This window comes from Diceros bicornis, chromosome 27, assembly GCF_020826845.1.
Source record: "Diceros bicornis minor isolate mBicDic1 chromosome 27, mDicBic1.mat.cur, whole genome shotgun sequence".
In the NCBI taxonomy this organism is placed as follows: Eukaryota; Metazoa; Chordata; class Mammalia; order Perissodactyla; family Rhinocerotidae; genus Diceros; species Diceros bicornis.
The window spans coordinates 8,348,648-8,363,446 of record NC_080766.1 but is presented as its reverse complement, the minus strand read 5'-3'; positions in this window follow the sequence as shown (position 1 = coordinate 8,363,446).

Sequence of the window (14,799 nt, the reverse complement as noted above, 5' to 3'; positions counted from 1 at the left end):
ATGATACACCTTACATTCTAAAAGGATGACTCTGGCTATCATTGGAGAGTAGAAATGAGAGGCAGAAACAGAAAAATCACTTAAAAAGCTTTTGCAAGATCCAATCGATGTCTCCCTGCAAGGAAACACTCCCAGTGAGCTGAACGTCAGACCATACATCTAGTTCTTCATTTTGCATGGAAGGAAAAAGACATTCCAAGGTACTGATTCAGGGCATTGGTTAGTTATTTGTTTAGTTGGAGAAACCAGATTGGAAGATTCGTGTCAAGGAGGTCTGGGGAAAAGGCATTTGTTTTTGACCTTTCAGAAAGATGACAGAGATGAGGATGTTTGTATCCTACTCGAATGTTTACCGGAGAGCACTGGCTGTGTCTGCTTCATTGCCCAAGACCGGCAAACCAAGCTCCTGTGCCAGCTCCTTCTTGAATCCCTCCAGTGCTAGGTTTAGTGGCTTCTTGCATTTTGCTGATCTCTACTTGCCTCACCTCCCCATTTGTTTGGTCTCAGCAATCTAACATCACGATAGTAGTTGTTATATTTTGTCCCCTCTATTGAACTACCTTGGGTGTTTGTTGATTTGTTTTTAAATTGCTCACTACTCACTGACTAATAGAATTGGTTGCTTTTTTATACTATGAAGTAATTGAGCATTAACGCATTCTTTAGGATACAGCAATGATCAATTTGTCAGCTTATTGTAGAAAGGAAAGTTCAGTTTTTCTGTTTGTTCTTTTATTTGGTTAGTTTTTTCATGTTGAAGGAGTCGTATTTAATATTTTATTTGGGTCTTCTAAGTGATACAATCAAGAGGCCTTGGGCAAATGATCTCATTTTGTCTGAACCAAATGTATATCTGGCTTATATCTAAGAAGTGAGCATGGGCCAGTCCATCTTTACTATATAATTTTATAGATAGGTCTCTTCAACTATACAATATTGTTCAGAAAACCAATCCTCATAAAGATTTCTTCTATATCACTTCCCAAACAATGTCTATCTTGAGCAATGAAAAAAGTGCCACAGAGGTACACAGCAATATATGCGCTGAAACCCTGCAATAGCTATGGGTTTCTTAAGAGCTCTATTGAGGTCTGGAGGAAAATGTGAATTCAGCTTCTATGTTACAGTTCCTTCATTTGTAAAAAAGTAATACTTATCTGTCTCTCTTGGGTGCTGTAAAATTAATTAGAATGTTATAGTTCTTTGAGAAACATGAATGCAAGTGACTCATGAAGAGCAAATTTGATTGCCATTCCTAATGTTAATGCTAACAGTAAAAAATAACATTTCTCCACTCTTTCCTGTTTTAGTTAGTGATTAGTAATTTCTAATTTTTAAATACTGTGGAAGACTGTATATTTAAGGAAAGAAAATACAGCTTTAGAAATGTAAAATCCACGAGGGAAGGAATTTCTTTGTTTTGTTCACTTCTGTATCCTGAACATATAGAAGCATGGCTGATACTGTTCAGTAGATATTTGTTTAATGAAAATGTGTAAAAGGTGTTTTGTTAACACATGTACATTCATAATTGTATTCAAAAACTCACCACAAAAAGTACCAGTCTGAATTCTTATCCACATCAAAAACCATATCACACACACATGTGCCTGTCTTTACAAGTAAATAATTAATTACTATGTATAATTGCTCTATAAGCAACCATTTAAATGGGAGAAGATTAAAAGAAATAGCTTCTTTTTTTTAAGAAACAAAAAAATCTAGATGACATAAAGTTATAACCATAGTTATTTTGATATTGCAATATAAATGAGCCATTAAAAATGCTACTTTAATTTTATCTTATTTCCTGCATTTGTATGATGTTTATAAATCATTCTTATGTTATTGTTTTAATAAGTTTCTTGGATTTTTTTTTTTTTTTTTGAGGAAGATCAGCCCTGTGCTAACATCTGCCAATCCTCCTCTTTTTGCTGAGGAAGACTGGCCCTGGGCTAACATCCATGCCCATCTTCCTCCACTTTATATGGAACGCCACCACAGCGTGGCTTGCCAAGCGGTGTGTTGGTGCGCACCTGAGATCCAAATCAGCGAACCTGGGGCCGCGGCAGGGGAGCACGCTCACTTAACTGCTTGCGCCACTGGGCTGGCCCCTGTTGCTTGGATTTTAATGCATTGAAACTTCCCTTCCTGCGCAGTGTATTTTTTCTCTACATTTACAGACGTATTTAGTTTTGTGAAATATTGCCAAATTGGCATATCTTTTTACTTTCTCCTCCCAAAGCCCTCTATCCCCCTGGTTCTGATGGAAATCTGAAATTCAGACCAGGTATTCTTACCATGGAATTATATTAATAATCTTAATTAAGAAAAGCAACATAATTCAGTGACTTGCATTTATGAAATGGCAAAACTAACTCCTGTCATTCTGTCAGGTATGTAATCAGATGAGAGGCTACAAAACGTGAAGGTAACCTTAGGTGATTATATGAGAAATTCTTCCATTTAGCCTTCTTCAAAATGAGCCAAATAAACAAAAGAAAAATAGAAATAAAACTCATCACAATTAATATTGTTATCTCTCAGAATTACTACTTGATGTTATTATTATTATTATTATTATTACTATTGCTATTGTTCTTGTTGCCTTGGGATTCATGGTTTAATGCTGCCTCAGCTGTGAGAGCGTGATTCTCTTATTTCAAAAACCAGGCCTCTTACATCAGTGAGAATTCCTTCATCTATCTGGGGAGGGAAAACTTAACATCATTCCTTATATTTCCCTCTCTCATTTTAGCTCAATGTCTTATTCCCCTTTCCAGTGGGCAGTGATCACTTCCATTCTCCAGAAGGAGCCCCACTCAACCATCACACTGCTTTCCCTTTGCAGCCTCCTAAAATTCACTACTGCCTCACAAATTTTATACTGAATGTTTATTAACAAATTATATCTTCTGTAAATTCCCACGTTCATATATGAGCATCTTCCAATTTATAAACATGGTATATTTCAAACGGCTATTGATAAGTTGGTTGTTTAATACCCATAATGCATTATCACTGGAAAACTGTATCATAGATTGCATTTACAGTACCATGCTAACACCAAAACCATTTGAACGATATTTTTGGCTGCACAACCATTTGAACCGTTTGAACGATATTTTCGGCTATATAATACCAAATAATTACAACAATGTTTACTATGGGAAGTACATTTATGTTTCCAAATTGGTATAACCCATATATCTAAAGCTACAGTGATTTGAGTGTAAGAAATTGATAGGTATAACAAAATAAGTATATTTTTAAAAATATATCTATTATGACCACCAGCAGCCCCTGCCAAACCTGATGCCATTGCATTCAATTTCTTCTTTAACAAAACAACTTCCAATTCCTTAAGTTTCCCTGAAATTTTGCTGGAAGTCCCAAATGACAGTTTCACATGTACTTTCAGAACTTATCCTAAAAATATTATGCTGTATCTTGCTTTAGCCTATCTGCTATTTTCCTCCTTTTCTCTCTTAGCTCAGTACTCCTGGATGTAATGTTTTGTTGTTACCCATTTTAAAAGTGCCAGCCGTGCCAACAGTGACCTCTGACAGTACTGCTTCTTCAGTTACTGGTACTTGTTTTCATGGTTTAACTCACTGCTGTCACCACCACTGGCTCCTCCACCAGTGGTACCAGTGCTGTTGACCTTGCTGATGCCAGTGACTTGATGTCTTCATCAACGTTGTCGTCCTCCCAACTGTTCATACACCATTACCAAAGTCAATGACATGACACCTTACAGCTCCGTCTTCCAAGGAGGTTATAGAGAACTAACTCTTTTGATCTTACTAATTCTTTTATCAAAACCTCCACAGCCTGTGTAAAACATAGAGATCTGTGGTGAGGGAGGGCTTTGCAGTTAGGCAAGAGGTAGAAATTGTGGAAAGAAACCAAAAATCTAGGGTGCTGAAAGGGAGTTGAAAGTAAACTCCATGAGAAAAGTCCCCCCAGTGCTTTTCCTTCTTCTGTTCCCCCTTTCTTCATCAACAGTTTTGCCTTTTTATACATTGATTTAAAAAAATTCTGAAATATTGCATACATAAGAAGTGGGCATAGGGGCCAGCCCGGTGGCGCAAGCGGTTAAGTGCATGCGCTCCGCTGGGGCAGCCCCGGGGTTCGCTGGTTGGGATCCTGGATGCCCACCACGCATTGCTTGTCAGGCCGTGCTGTGGCAGCGTCCCATATAAAGTGGAGGAAGATGGGCATGGATGTTAGCCCAGGGCCAGTCTTCCTCAGCAAAAAGAGAAGGATTACCAGATTTAGCTCAGGGCTGATCTTCCTCACACACAAAAAAAGGAAGAAGTGGGCATAGAAACATAAACATGTTGTTGAAAGACAAAAAATAAAAAGAAATACTTGAGTAGCTATCATTCAGGCCAAGATATAGCACGTGATTTTAAGAAAATATGATGCTATTGTATATATTCTTTTATGTGATGATTCTTTGAGCTCAAAATTTTGATTTCAAATTTATCTATTTTGATGTGTATGGCTCTAGATCTTTTGTTTTCACTGCTCTACTATAATCATTGTAAGAGTATAGTACAACTTATTATTCTATTTTTTTATACTGGTGGGATTTTTTTTGTATTTTTTTGTTGTTATGGGCAACACTAATATAAGGTATTTTCATACAAATATCTTAATACACAAGTGCAAGATTTTTTTCTAGGGTAGGTAATGAGGAATGGAATTGCTAGTTATAGAACATGTACATGCATGCCCTTCTTTATCAGGTTACACCAAACTGATTTCCAGAGTGGTAGGAACAATTAAAATTCTGATCAGCCAACATCCTTGTCAAAACATAGTATTATCTGATTTTGCCCATCTGCTGAGTGTGAAATTGTGTACCGTTGTGGTTTTAATTTTCATTTCCCTAATTATCAATTAACATCTTTTCATAAATTTTATGGGCCATTTGTGCTTCTTCAGTGAATTTAGGATTATTTCTATTGCTCGATTTTTATTGTTTTGTCTTTTTTTAATTGATTTGTAGGAATTATTTAGTATGTATTTGGGATACGTGCTATGTTGGTTTTATGTGTTGTAAAGCCCATCTTGTGGATTGCTGACAGACTTTCAAATTTTGTGAGCGTGTTTTGATAAACATAAATTCCACCTGAAATTGTTTTTTGTGTACTGTGTGAGATAGGGATCCCATTGTTCCAGGCCATTGCCCACTACTCTACATTACCCCTTCCTGAATTTGGAATATTAGGCAAACATTCAGGTTACCTAGGACTTTAAACTCAAACATAGATAATAATTAAATTATTGTGGCTATAGAATATGCCAAATGAAGCAGTGTATTTCCCTCTGGCTTCAGGTACAATTATGTCCCAACATCTATTCTTCAAGGTAAGGATATTAGGATTTCTTTGTCTCTTCATTACTGAAGCTCTTAAGTTGATGAATCTAGCTAGATTTTACCAGATTCAGACCCTGATAGAGAAAATGCAGAAATGGGAGTCTGGTGACCTAGACTATAATCTTGGCTGTTTTGTTTCACTTTCTGTTCTTGAAAAAGTCAGGAAAACTCTTTGGGTCTCTTAAGGATTTTCTGTAACAACATCAAAACAAAAATATCTCCCTACCCCCACTCACTAGTTTAAACACTTATTCAAGGAATGTTGTTCATTGGTTAAGATAATCTTAGCATTGATTTTAGATTGTATTTGAGTCATTATACTGAGGGTATCTTTATAGTCTTGGTGTCAATTTCCAAATAAGTCATCAAATAATATCCTTCTACTATAATTCCTGTCACTCTGTTGTCTAACCGATACTCATATAGAATGTTATATATAGATGAAAAATACTAAGACTCCAAAACTGTGCTTTACAAACTTCAAAAGAGTCTTCCTTTTATCAAGAGGGTCAGAGAATAAGAGATGGACATTGAAAAATATATTGTTAGCACTTCTCACTGATAATTAACTATCAAGATACAAATAGTTTAGGTTTTGCTGCTCTTTCACTGCTTAATAGAGGAGAATCATGATAAATAAACCTGTTTATAGTTTTAATCAATAATGATGTACTTGCCCACACACTCAGTGTACGTTTCTTGAGTTTGTAGCCTCCCTAGAAGCATTAAATCAGAAACCTAGAAAACCTATTAAAAAGCACTTCAAGAAGAAAAGAAGGGGCAAAAGCAACTTCCTTAGCAATAATGGGTTTTTTAAAATCAAAGTCTTTTTCTAGAGATATAGTAGAATAATAATTCACAAGGTTGCAATTTACCATGTTCTCTTTAACTGGATATAATGCATTAATACCCAAAGTTAGCCAGAATATTGCTACAGCAGAACACTGGAAATGTTAAATAACAGAAAGTAATAGAAGTTTTATTACATATGAAAAACAATTTGATCAATTACTATAAATATATACAAAGTAGGAAAAGAAAAGAAAAAAACTGCATTTGCAGTTTAAAGCTATCGGGCAGGTGTGTAATGTCACATGTCTGCAGAATCCTATTTATAAATGCACATTTTAATATCAACTCATTGGCCCTATTCATTAAGGGGAAAAGTGCTGATTAGAAACAGTTTTCATTTTTTCAGTGCACCCCAAGAGTTCTTTCTTTCTAAAAAAAAATCTTTCTAATTAGATCATTTAGACTCATTTTTAATGAATTCATAAATTTTTATGAATTCCTAAATATTATTTCCCTGAGATTGTTGCTTAAGCACTATATACATATGTATATATATTTACATAATATTTAAATTACATATATACATATTTGTGTGTGGGTGTGTGAGAAAGTGACCATGGAATAATTTTATTTTAAGAGAAAGTCAAAAGCAGACAATAAATGTAATAAATTTGTATTATATCACTCAATAGTTTAAAAATAAACAATATAAGATGTTTAAAAACCATAAAATACAACACTGCATTAAAAATTAATAAGAATGCTTCTCCTTACGTATTTTCTATGTTTTTCTGTGGGAATAGACAATTTTTTTTCCTCTTATGTTTCGTTGTCAAAGAACATATTACTGTTGGAATTCTTGTTCATCCAAGCCAGATCTCACATAAGCGTGTACTTAATTCTGTGATTGGAGCTTTTAAAGTAAGGGTGGGATATGATTTGATTTATGTTTTAGAAACCTACACTTATAACAGTGCTAAAAATCAATGGAGGTCAAGATATTTGTGAGACAATCACAGGAGTCAGGGAAATTAGTTAGGAGGCCATCACTACAGACCAAAAAATGGATGAGGAGCCTGTAAACAAGAGAGGTAGCTGTGGGAATGAAAAGTAGAAGACAGACCCCAAAGATATTCAGGAGATGGAATTAACACGATGTGCTGACTGATTGGATGTGAGAGATGAGATCAATGGATGAGTTGAGGATCATAATGAGGTTTCCTAGCTTGGGTGACTCACTGAACAGTGATTTCATTAACTGAAGGGAAAATAAGAGGATGGAGCAGTTTGGGAGAGGAAGATAAGAACTTTGACTAGAATGTGTTGAAACTAAAGTCTTTTGTGGGGCATCCACATGAAATATACCTGGTAGGCCATTTTAGAATACAGGTCTATATCACATGATAAGGGGGGTATTATAAATAAAGATTTGGAAATCAATGAAGTAAAGGATCATTCTTACGAAGGGATTAAGTTAATCCGCTAAAATCACGTAGAATGAGTGGAGAAATGGTCCAATAATTGAACCCTGTGAAACACAAATATTTAAGAGGTATGTAGGTGGTGAAAGGGAAATCAAGACAGAGGGCAAAAAGGATTGGTCAGAAAGGAGAAAGCAGATCTAAGGGACTGGATATTGCATCATTGAGTTTCATGATGGAAGGAGTGGCTGACACTATTAGTTGCTGTGTAAACTTGGAGAAGACAACATTACAAGATCACTATTTACTTTTAGAGCAGTTATCAAAGGACCAATTGGGGCAGACACCAAATTGTAATGGGTGGGGAACTAAACTGAAGGATGAAGAGTTCATAATCCCATGGAACTGTCCTCAATTGTTATCTTGTATATCAGTTCAATGTAATTCTCTCATAAAACTACCTTATTACACTTCAACTTGAGTTAACTATAAGTTGTCACTGCTGGTAGGTCTATTTTTTTCATAACTGTGTACCCTCTCCTTAACTAATACTCAACAGAAGTTAGTCCCCAGACTTAAAGACATTTATGACTTAAACAACAAACATCTCTCTCACTTTTCCTGGGAATTTGTAAATTTCCAATCCCTGTAAATCCTCCGTCTCTCTGAATGGTTTGGTTTGCATGTGGCATTTTGATAGCTATGATGAAGGCTATTTATCCCCTTAAAAAATGGTTCTACTTGACTCAAGTTTGAAAGTAATATCTGAGACAAGACTTAAAAGTACATAAGAAGATGGTAAAGGATACCATTATTTCAGAAAATAATGTTTCAGACTGTTAGATCTCCTACCTTACCACAAATGAGTAGATAATGAATAGAACTTAAGACACTATGGTATAATCCTTAGGAAAATTTTGTGTACACTCTTTTGAGATCACACTGCATATGTTAATTTCAATTTTGTTGCTACAAAACATAGATTAAATCATGCTAAAAGCAACCAGAACCAGCTTAAAGACTTGATTTTAGGTGCCTATGTAGTAGAATATCTTATTATTTGCTTAAATATGAGTTCTACCATGGTGAACATTTATTACTCAAGGTCCTGGTGGGAGGCCTACTCTAAAACACTATATTTTCTACTAAATATCATTCACTCAATTTTCAAATTCCCATCTCTTGCATACACCATCTTTCCATACGTGATCAGTACAATTTAGAAATAACAATGCATATCATATAGATTTCCAGCAGGAAAGAGGTAGCACATTCAAATTTGGATAAATACAGGAGGGCTTAATAAAAGAACTACACACACAGTTGTGGAGGGAGAGAGGAAAACCACAGAGATAGTGGAAAATGCCAGGGCTAGCAAGGCTCTCATACCATCTTTAGGTATTTGGGGTGGAAGAAGGATCAGTTAGCAGGAAATTGGAGACATAGAGGGCTATGAGGCATGCCAACTTGTGGAAGCCTTTCTGCAGATGGTCACAGACAGCCTGCCACATAGCCAATAGAAGGGAGTAGAGAAAATATATGTCTGATTTGATTCCCTCCTTGCCTCCCTCCTATACCCCATCAATGAGCCCCAATGATGGAACCCAGAAAAAAAGGGAAAGCTGTTGGTATAGTCAGTACAAGTTAGCCTCCAGGGGCATAGAATTGGATGGAGAGGCATGAAGGATAGAATTGGATGGGGTAAAAAAAAAAAAAAAGATACCTAATGAGTGAAAGGGTCTTCAACATGGTTAGTCCTCAGGGAAATTAAAGTTTAAAACAAAATAACATTCCACCATACACCTGTTAGAATGGTTAAAAAACTAAAAAACTGATGTGACCAGGTACTGATGAGGATACAGAGTAATCTAAACCATTACCTATTACTATCCAGAGTGTAAATTGATATTCTACCAAAACTGAGTACAACCTATGACCAAACAATCCCATTTCTGGATATGTATGTAAAAGTGTGTAATTTTGTGTACCAAAAGACTTGTACAAGAATGTTAATAGTAACACTCTTTGTAATAGTCAAAAGCGAATACAATCCAAATGCCCATCAATAGTGGAATAAATGGGGGGCTGGTCCGTGGCACAAGTGGTTAAGTGCGCGCGCTCCACTTCGGCGGCCCAGGGTTCACAAGTTCGGATCCCAGGCACACACCGGCGCACCTCTTGGTAAGCCATGCTGTGGTGGCATCCCATATAAAGTAGAAGAAGATGGGCACGGATGTTAGCTCAGGGCCACTCTTCCTCAAGAGAAAAAAATGGGAGGGAGGATTGGCATCGGATGTTAGCTCAGGGCTAGTCCTCCTCACAAAAAAACAAAAACAAAAACAAAACAAAACAAAACAAATAATGGAATAAATGGATAAATGGTGGTATATCTGTATAATGCAATACAACATAGCAATGAAAATGAGCATCCAATAACGTGGATAAAACTCATGAATAGTGTTTAGTGAAAGAATTCAAACACCACAGAAAACATATAGTCTGTTTCATTTATATAACATTCAAAAAGAAGTAAATTAATCTGCAGTGATATAAATCAAAATCATAGAAGAAGATTAAAAGAAATACCTGGGGAGGTATAATTGTTGGTAAGAGACATAAGGGAGGCTTCTGGAATGGTCGTAATGTTCCACATCTTGATTTGAGTGGTGGCTATGCAAGTATATTTACTTTGCAAATATTCATCAAGGTGAAGACTTATCGTTTGTTCACTTTTGTATATGTATAGTATAATTGAATTTTTAAAAGAAGATTTTCTTAAAATAAAGAAATAAGGAAAGTGTATCTGTAAAGTCAAATGAAGATACCTAGCACACCAAGCAATGAGACATTTACCCAAACTCTGGCTTTGGCCAGCACTACTTGGAAAGGGATGTCACTGATATCGTGAGCAACTTCTGATTTGAGTATGAGAGGTCATCGTGTGGTAGATAAAATGTAACAGCTTCATATCCTTAAAATTGAGAAATCTTGCATTTAGTTGTAGTTACACCACAAACCACTTGTTAATCTCTTTATGCCTCATTTTCCCTATCTGTAAACTGACGGGTTGAGAGAAATGATTATTAAGATTTCTCTTCTTCCAAATCTGTGACTTTCTTATCAACTAAAATATAGACAGAGAGAGAAAGAAAGAAAGATGATAGATAGAGAGATAGAGAGAGAGAGAGAGAGAGAAAGAGAGAGAGAGAGAGAGAGAGAGAGAGAGAGATAGATAGATAGATAGATAGATAGATAGATAGATAGATAGAGATTGATAGATAGAGATAGATAGATCAGTAATGAGAGAAAGGCAAGGTCTTTATGTCTTTTCTTACTGATATGTCTTTGTAGATATACTCAAGACACATCAATATAAAATTGTAATCAATAAAGATCCAGCAGTTGCAGTTCTAAGAAAAGCAAGCTAACAAGATTAGCAATAAGACAAAAGCCAAAGCAAATAGAACATAAACCAAAATCAAGTTCTAATTCAACCAATAGTTTAAATAAGGTGTCAGAAGAGGCTGGACACCTGAGTGTACGTGACAAAGAGCAACGCATGTCTGCCTACTACGTTTTTGTAGTTTGACAGTCTAAATTTATCCTATCTGCAATACTGGTCTTATATCTAAAAGAAAGTAATCAATAATTAAACAGAGAAGTACCTGCTCGCTTAGCAGATCTCATATTTTAAAATACAAAGAAGATTTTCTTTCAAGAGAAAATATATTTTCATGACAGTTATCGAAATAAATTCTGTTTTTTTAAAACACTGCATCTGACAGTAATTAAGCCTCTATTAAGCCTGTTGTTTATTTTTAAGTTCAAATTTACTTAACAGCCATTAAAATCTCAGCATTTGCATTTGCCTGTAGTGAGATTCTTCTGTGTGCTTCACCGTGGTTCACAGCAGGCAGTCAAGCCTGATAACAATGGCGTGTTAATACTAAAAGAGTCTCCAAGTCATCAGAGAAATTGAGATATGAAATGATGTTTTAAAACTAATCTTTATTTTAAATGTATGATTTTTTGAAATAATTTAGATGCATAAACAGGTTGATTATCATTAGTTTTATGTTCCTTTAGGATGTTTCATTTTTCTTTCCGGTTAGTTGGAATTAAACTCATCCACAGCTTAATAGCAAAGGAGTAGAGCCAAACAGGCAAAATAAAACATACAGTATAAGAACCTGGGCTGTGGAATCCAATAGACCTGTATTCAGATGTTAGCTAAACAATAAGTAATTTTCTTAGTAAAAGATGTCCATTTATATCAAATTATCTCCATAGTACTCTAAAACACTAAAGGTTCCAAAAATTAAATTAAGAAAAGTTAAACACAACTTTTTAGGACTGGAGAAAAAAAGAGCATCTATTTTTTGTATTAAGTAATTAGCAATAGGCCCTTTTCAGACAGAATATATTAAAGGAAAATCCAGCAAATAGATTGAGATGGTGTCTTTAGAGTGTGCCAATAATATTGCCCCTTGTACCTGCCCAAACACTGAACAAGTTGAGAAATAAGACCAAGTGGTTGGCATATGGAGACCTGATGGAGTTGCTATTAAAGAATATACTTGTGAGCATATGGACCCCCTTATACCAAGGCCCAGAATTAGAAGGCTTAACAGAGAGCAGTGCAGGAACCAGAGGTCCAGCCCCAGAAGGAGCAAAGCAGAACGCAGACTTCCTGCTTGCAGTTTGCTCACTATAAAGCGGGAGAGGAGGAGAATTATGTGAATAGACGTCCTTCCAACTGAAGAAAAAAATCATCATGAGTGGGGAGTAAGTGCCCCACAGTATTTTAAAAAATCCATATGTTGAGCAATTGCAAAGTGTGAAGAAGCATTTCACAAAAAAGAAATGTGAAATGTGGGCCCTGATACAAAAAAGCAGCATCACAAGGGACCCTGTTTCTCCAAATGAAGAAAAAAATCATCAGCACTTGTTTGAAAAGTGTAGAATCCAGACTGACACTGAGTAGAGACCTATCTCTAATCCTAAAGGATCTTATGCTTTCAACACTCTCTTAGTGAGGAAGCAATGGAAATACAGTGGAATGTCTACAGTTTATTCGATACATTCCCCCTCAATTAATTGATATAAAAATAGTTTTTTTTGATGTGCAGATTTCTATACTAGGAAGTTTTTTGTTGTGATGTTGTTTTCTTTTTTCAAATTAAAGCATTTCTCTAAAGTGCCTTTATAGACAGATATTTGTGCTAAATAGGACTCGTGATCATTTCAGTCAATATCTAGTAATGGAGTTTGTCAAAGATGTTACACATATAACAGCTTTAAGGAATGAAGTCTTATGAAACGTTTTATTTTAAATCAGGGAGAGCTTTACACAGAATAATTTGTTTCAAGTGTCACCACTAAAACAAATAATTGACACCGCATCCCAATTTTTTAAATATTAAAGAGATTTTAGCATCTTAGAAGATTGTACATAGATTCTTGTTTGAATTTTTTTACTTAGGTAAAACTAAAGTAGTTTTTCTTTGTGTAGAAAGGGGGAAGATTAAAATTTTCTAAAGTATTGGCTGTTATCTCTTATGGAAAAGTAGAACATTGGTATGTTGCTATAAATACTACCAGCACTTTGCAGTAAGAGTGTATTTAAAATAAAGAGGTGAGAAGTTAAAATTGTGCTATTTATCCATTGCATTTACTATAGATTGAAAGGGATTTGTAAGTCAAAAGGAGCGAAATGAAAGCAAGAAAAGGTCAAAGAAAGTAACCAGGATAGAATGCAGAATAGGTAAATGTGCCCCTCGGGGAAAACACAACAGGAAAGGCATAAAGATAATGGCACACATCTCAGTCTAGAGGTATAGAATTCAGTGCCAGATTTGGTCTTTAAGCTGTGTGTTAAGTAATTTGAATAGAGAATTTTCCATTGTGAATATGTATTTAAGTGCCTCTATTTTAGATAAGTGTTTGTTTCATTGATTGCTGAACCTAATAATGGTAGTGTCTAAATGGTGTTTGCTTGGCACAATGCTCCTCTTACAAGTGAATGAGGTTCTGCCACAGTCCTATGCCTGTATTACAGGAAACAGTTTTCTTTAAGACTGGTTTAAGAGTGGCAGAGTGAAGAAAGTAAATTTAACAAAAGGAATAACATTTTATATCACAAATGGGACTCAGCAAGGATAGTAAAAAAGAATAGGCAAAGAAAAACCTTTTAGAGTTATAGAATTCATAATTTTCTACTTGCTCTATTTTAAGTGAGTGCAATCCTTCAACTAAGATCTATTAAGTGATATGTTATATTAATGTTATGTTTCTCCAACTCACATCTATTTGCTCTTCGCAGATATATTTGTATCATAGAAAGGAAGAGATGAATGCTATAATTACCATCACCAAATAGTTTATTTATTAATTTATGCAAAGCCCTTTCACTGCCTAAAATCACTAATGTTTCTCGGCTACTAGGGACTCAATGTTTCTCTTCATCTGTTCATGTAAATTCCATTCACATTAATTGAAGTGCTAATAAGAGTGTTTTTCTGGACTATATAGTAAACATAGCTTGCTAAAATTTATGGTATATAAACCTTTCCTGCAGATTACATGTTTTTCTAAGTATTTGATAATAAATCTTATAAATGCTTCTTGAAGTGATGCCTTCAATGAATGTTGATGAAAATAAAAATTAATAAACTTACATCTATATGGTGCTTTATATTTTCAAAGTTGTTTTATTCTCAAAACTTCATTTAGCCTCTTCTTACCACACGATGATGTAGATGAGCAGTCACATATAATTATGCCCATTTAAAGACAGGGGTGCTGAGTACCTTGACAAGTTAAGTGAAAAGTTTGACAGGACACTTTGATAAATTGACACCAAAATACCTGTCTATTGTACCCATTGGGAAAATATAATTAAAATTAAAATCTTCTCCCAACCCAGAAATCCTCTCCACAAAGGTAGTAGAGAAAGAAAACACTTTTATTATTGAATGAGAATTAAACCAGAGCGTGATGAGCATCAAGGCAATCTGCTAAGGGATTACCAAGACAGAAAGAACTCTCACTGCCTTAGCACTCCCTTAGCAGATGGAACCCATTGCATCCATGTTTTCAAGATAAACAATCACTAGTTCTCAGGTAAGAGGACTGGACAACACCATTTGTCACACATAGTTCATCCTAATTTTACCTGGTAATTGGGGTGACTTTCTG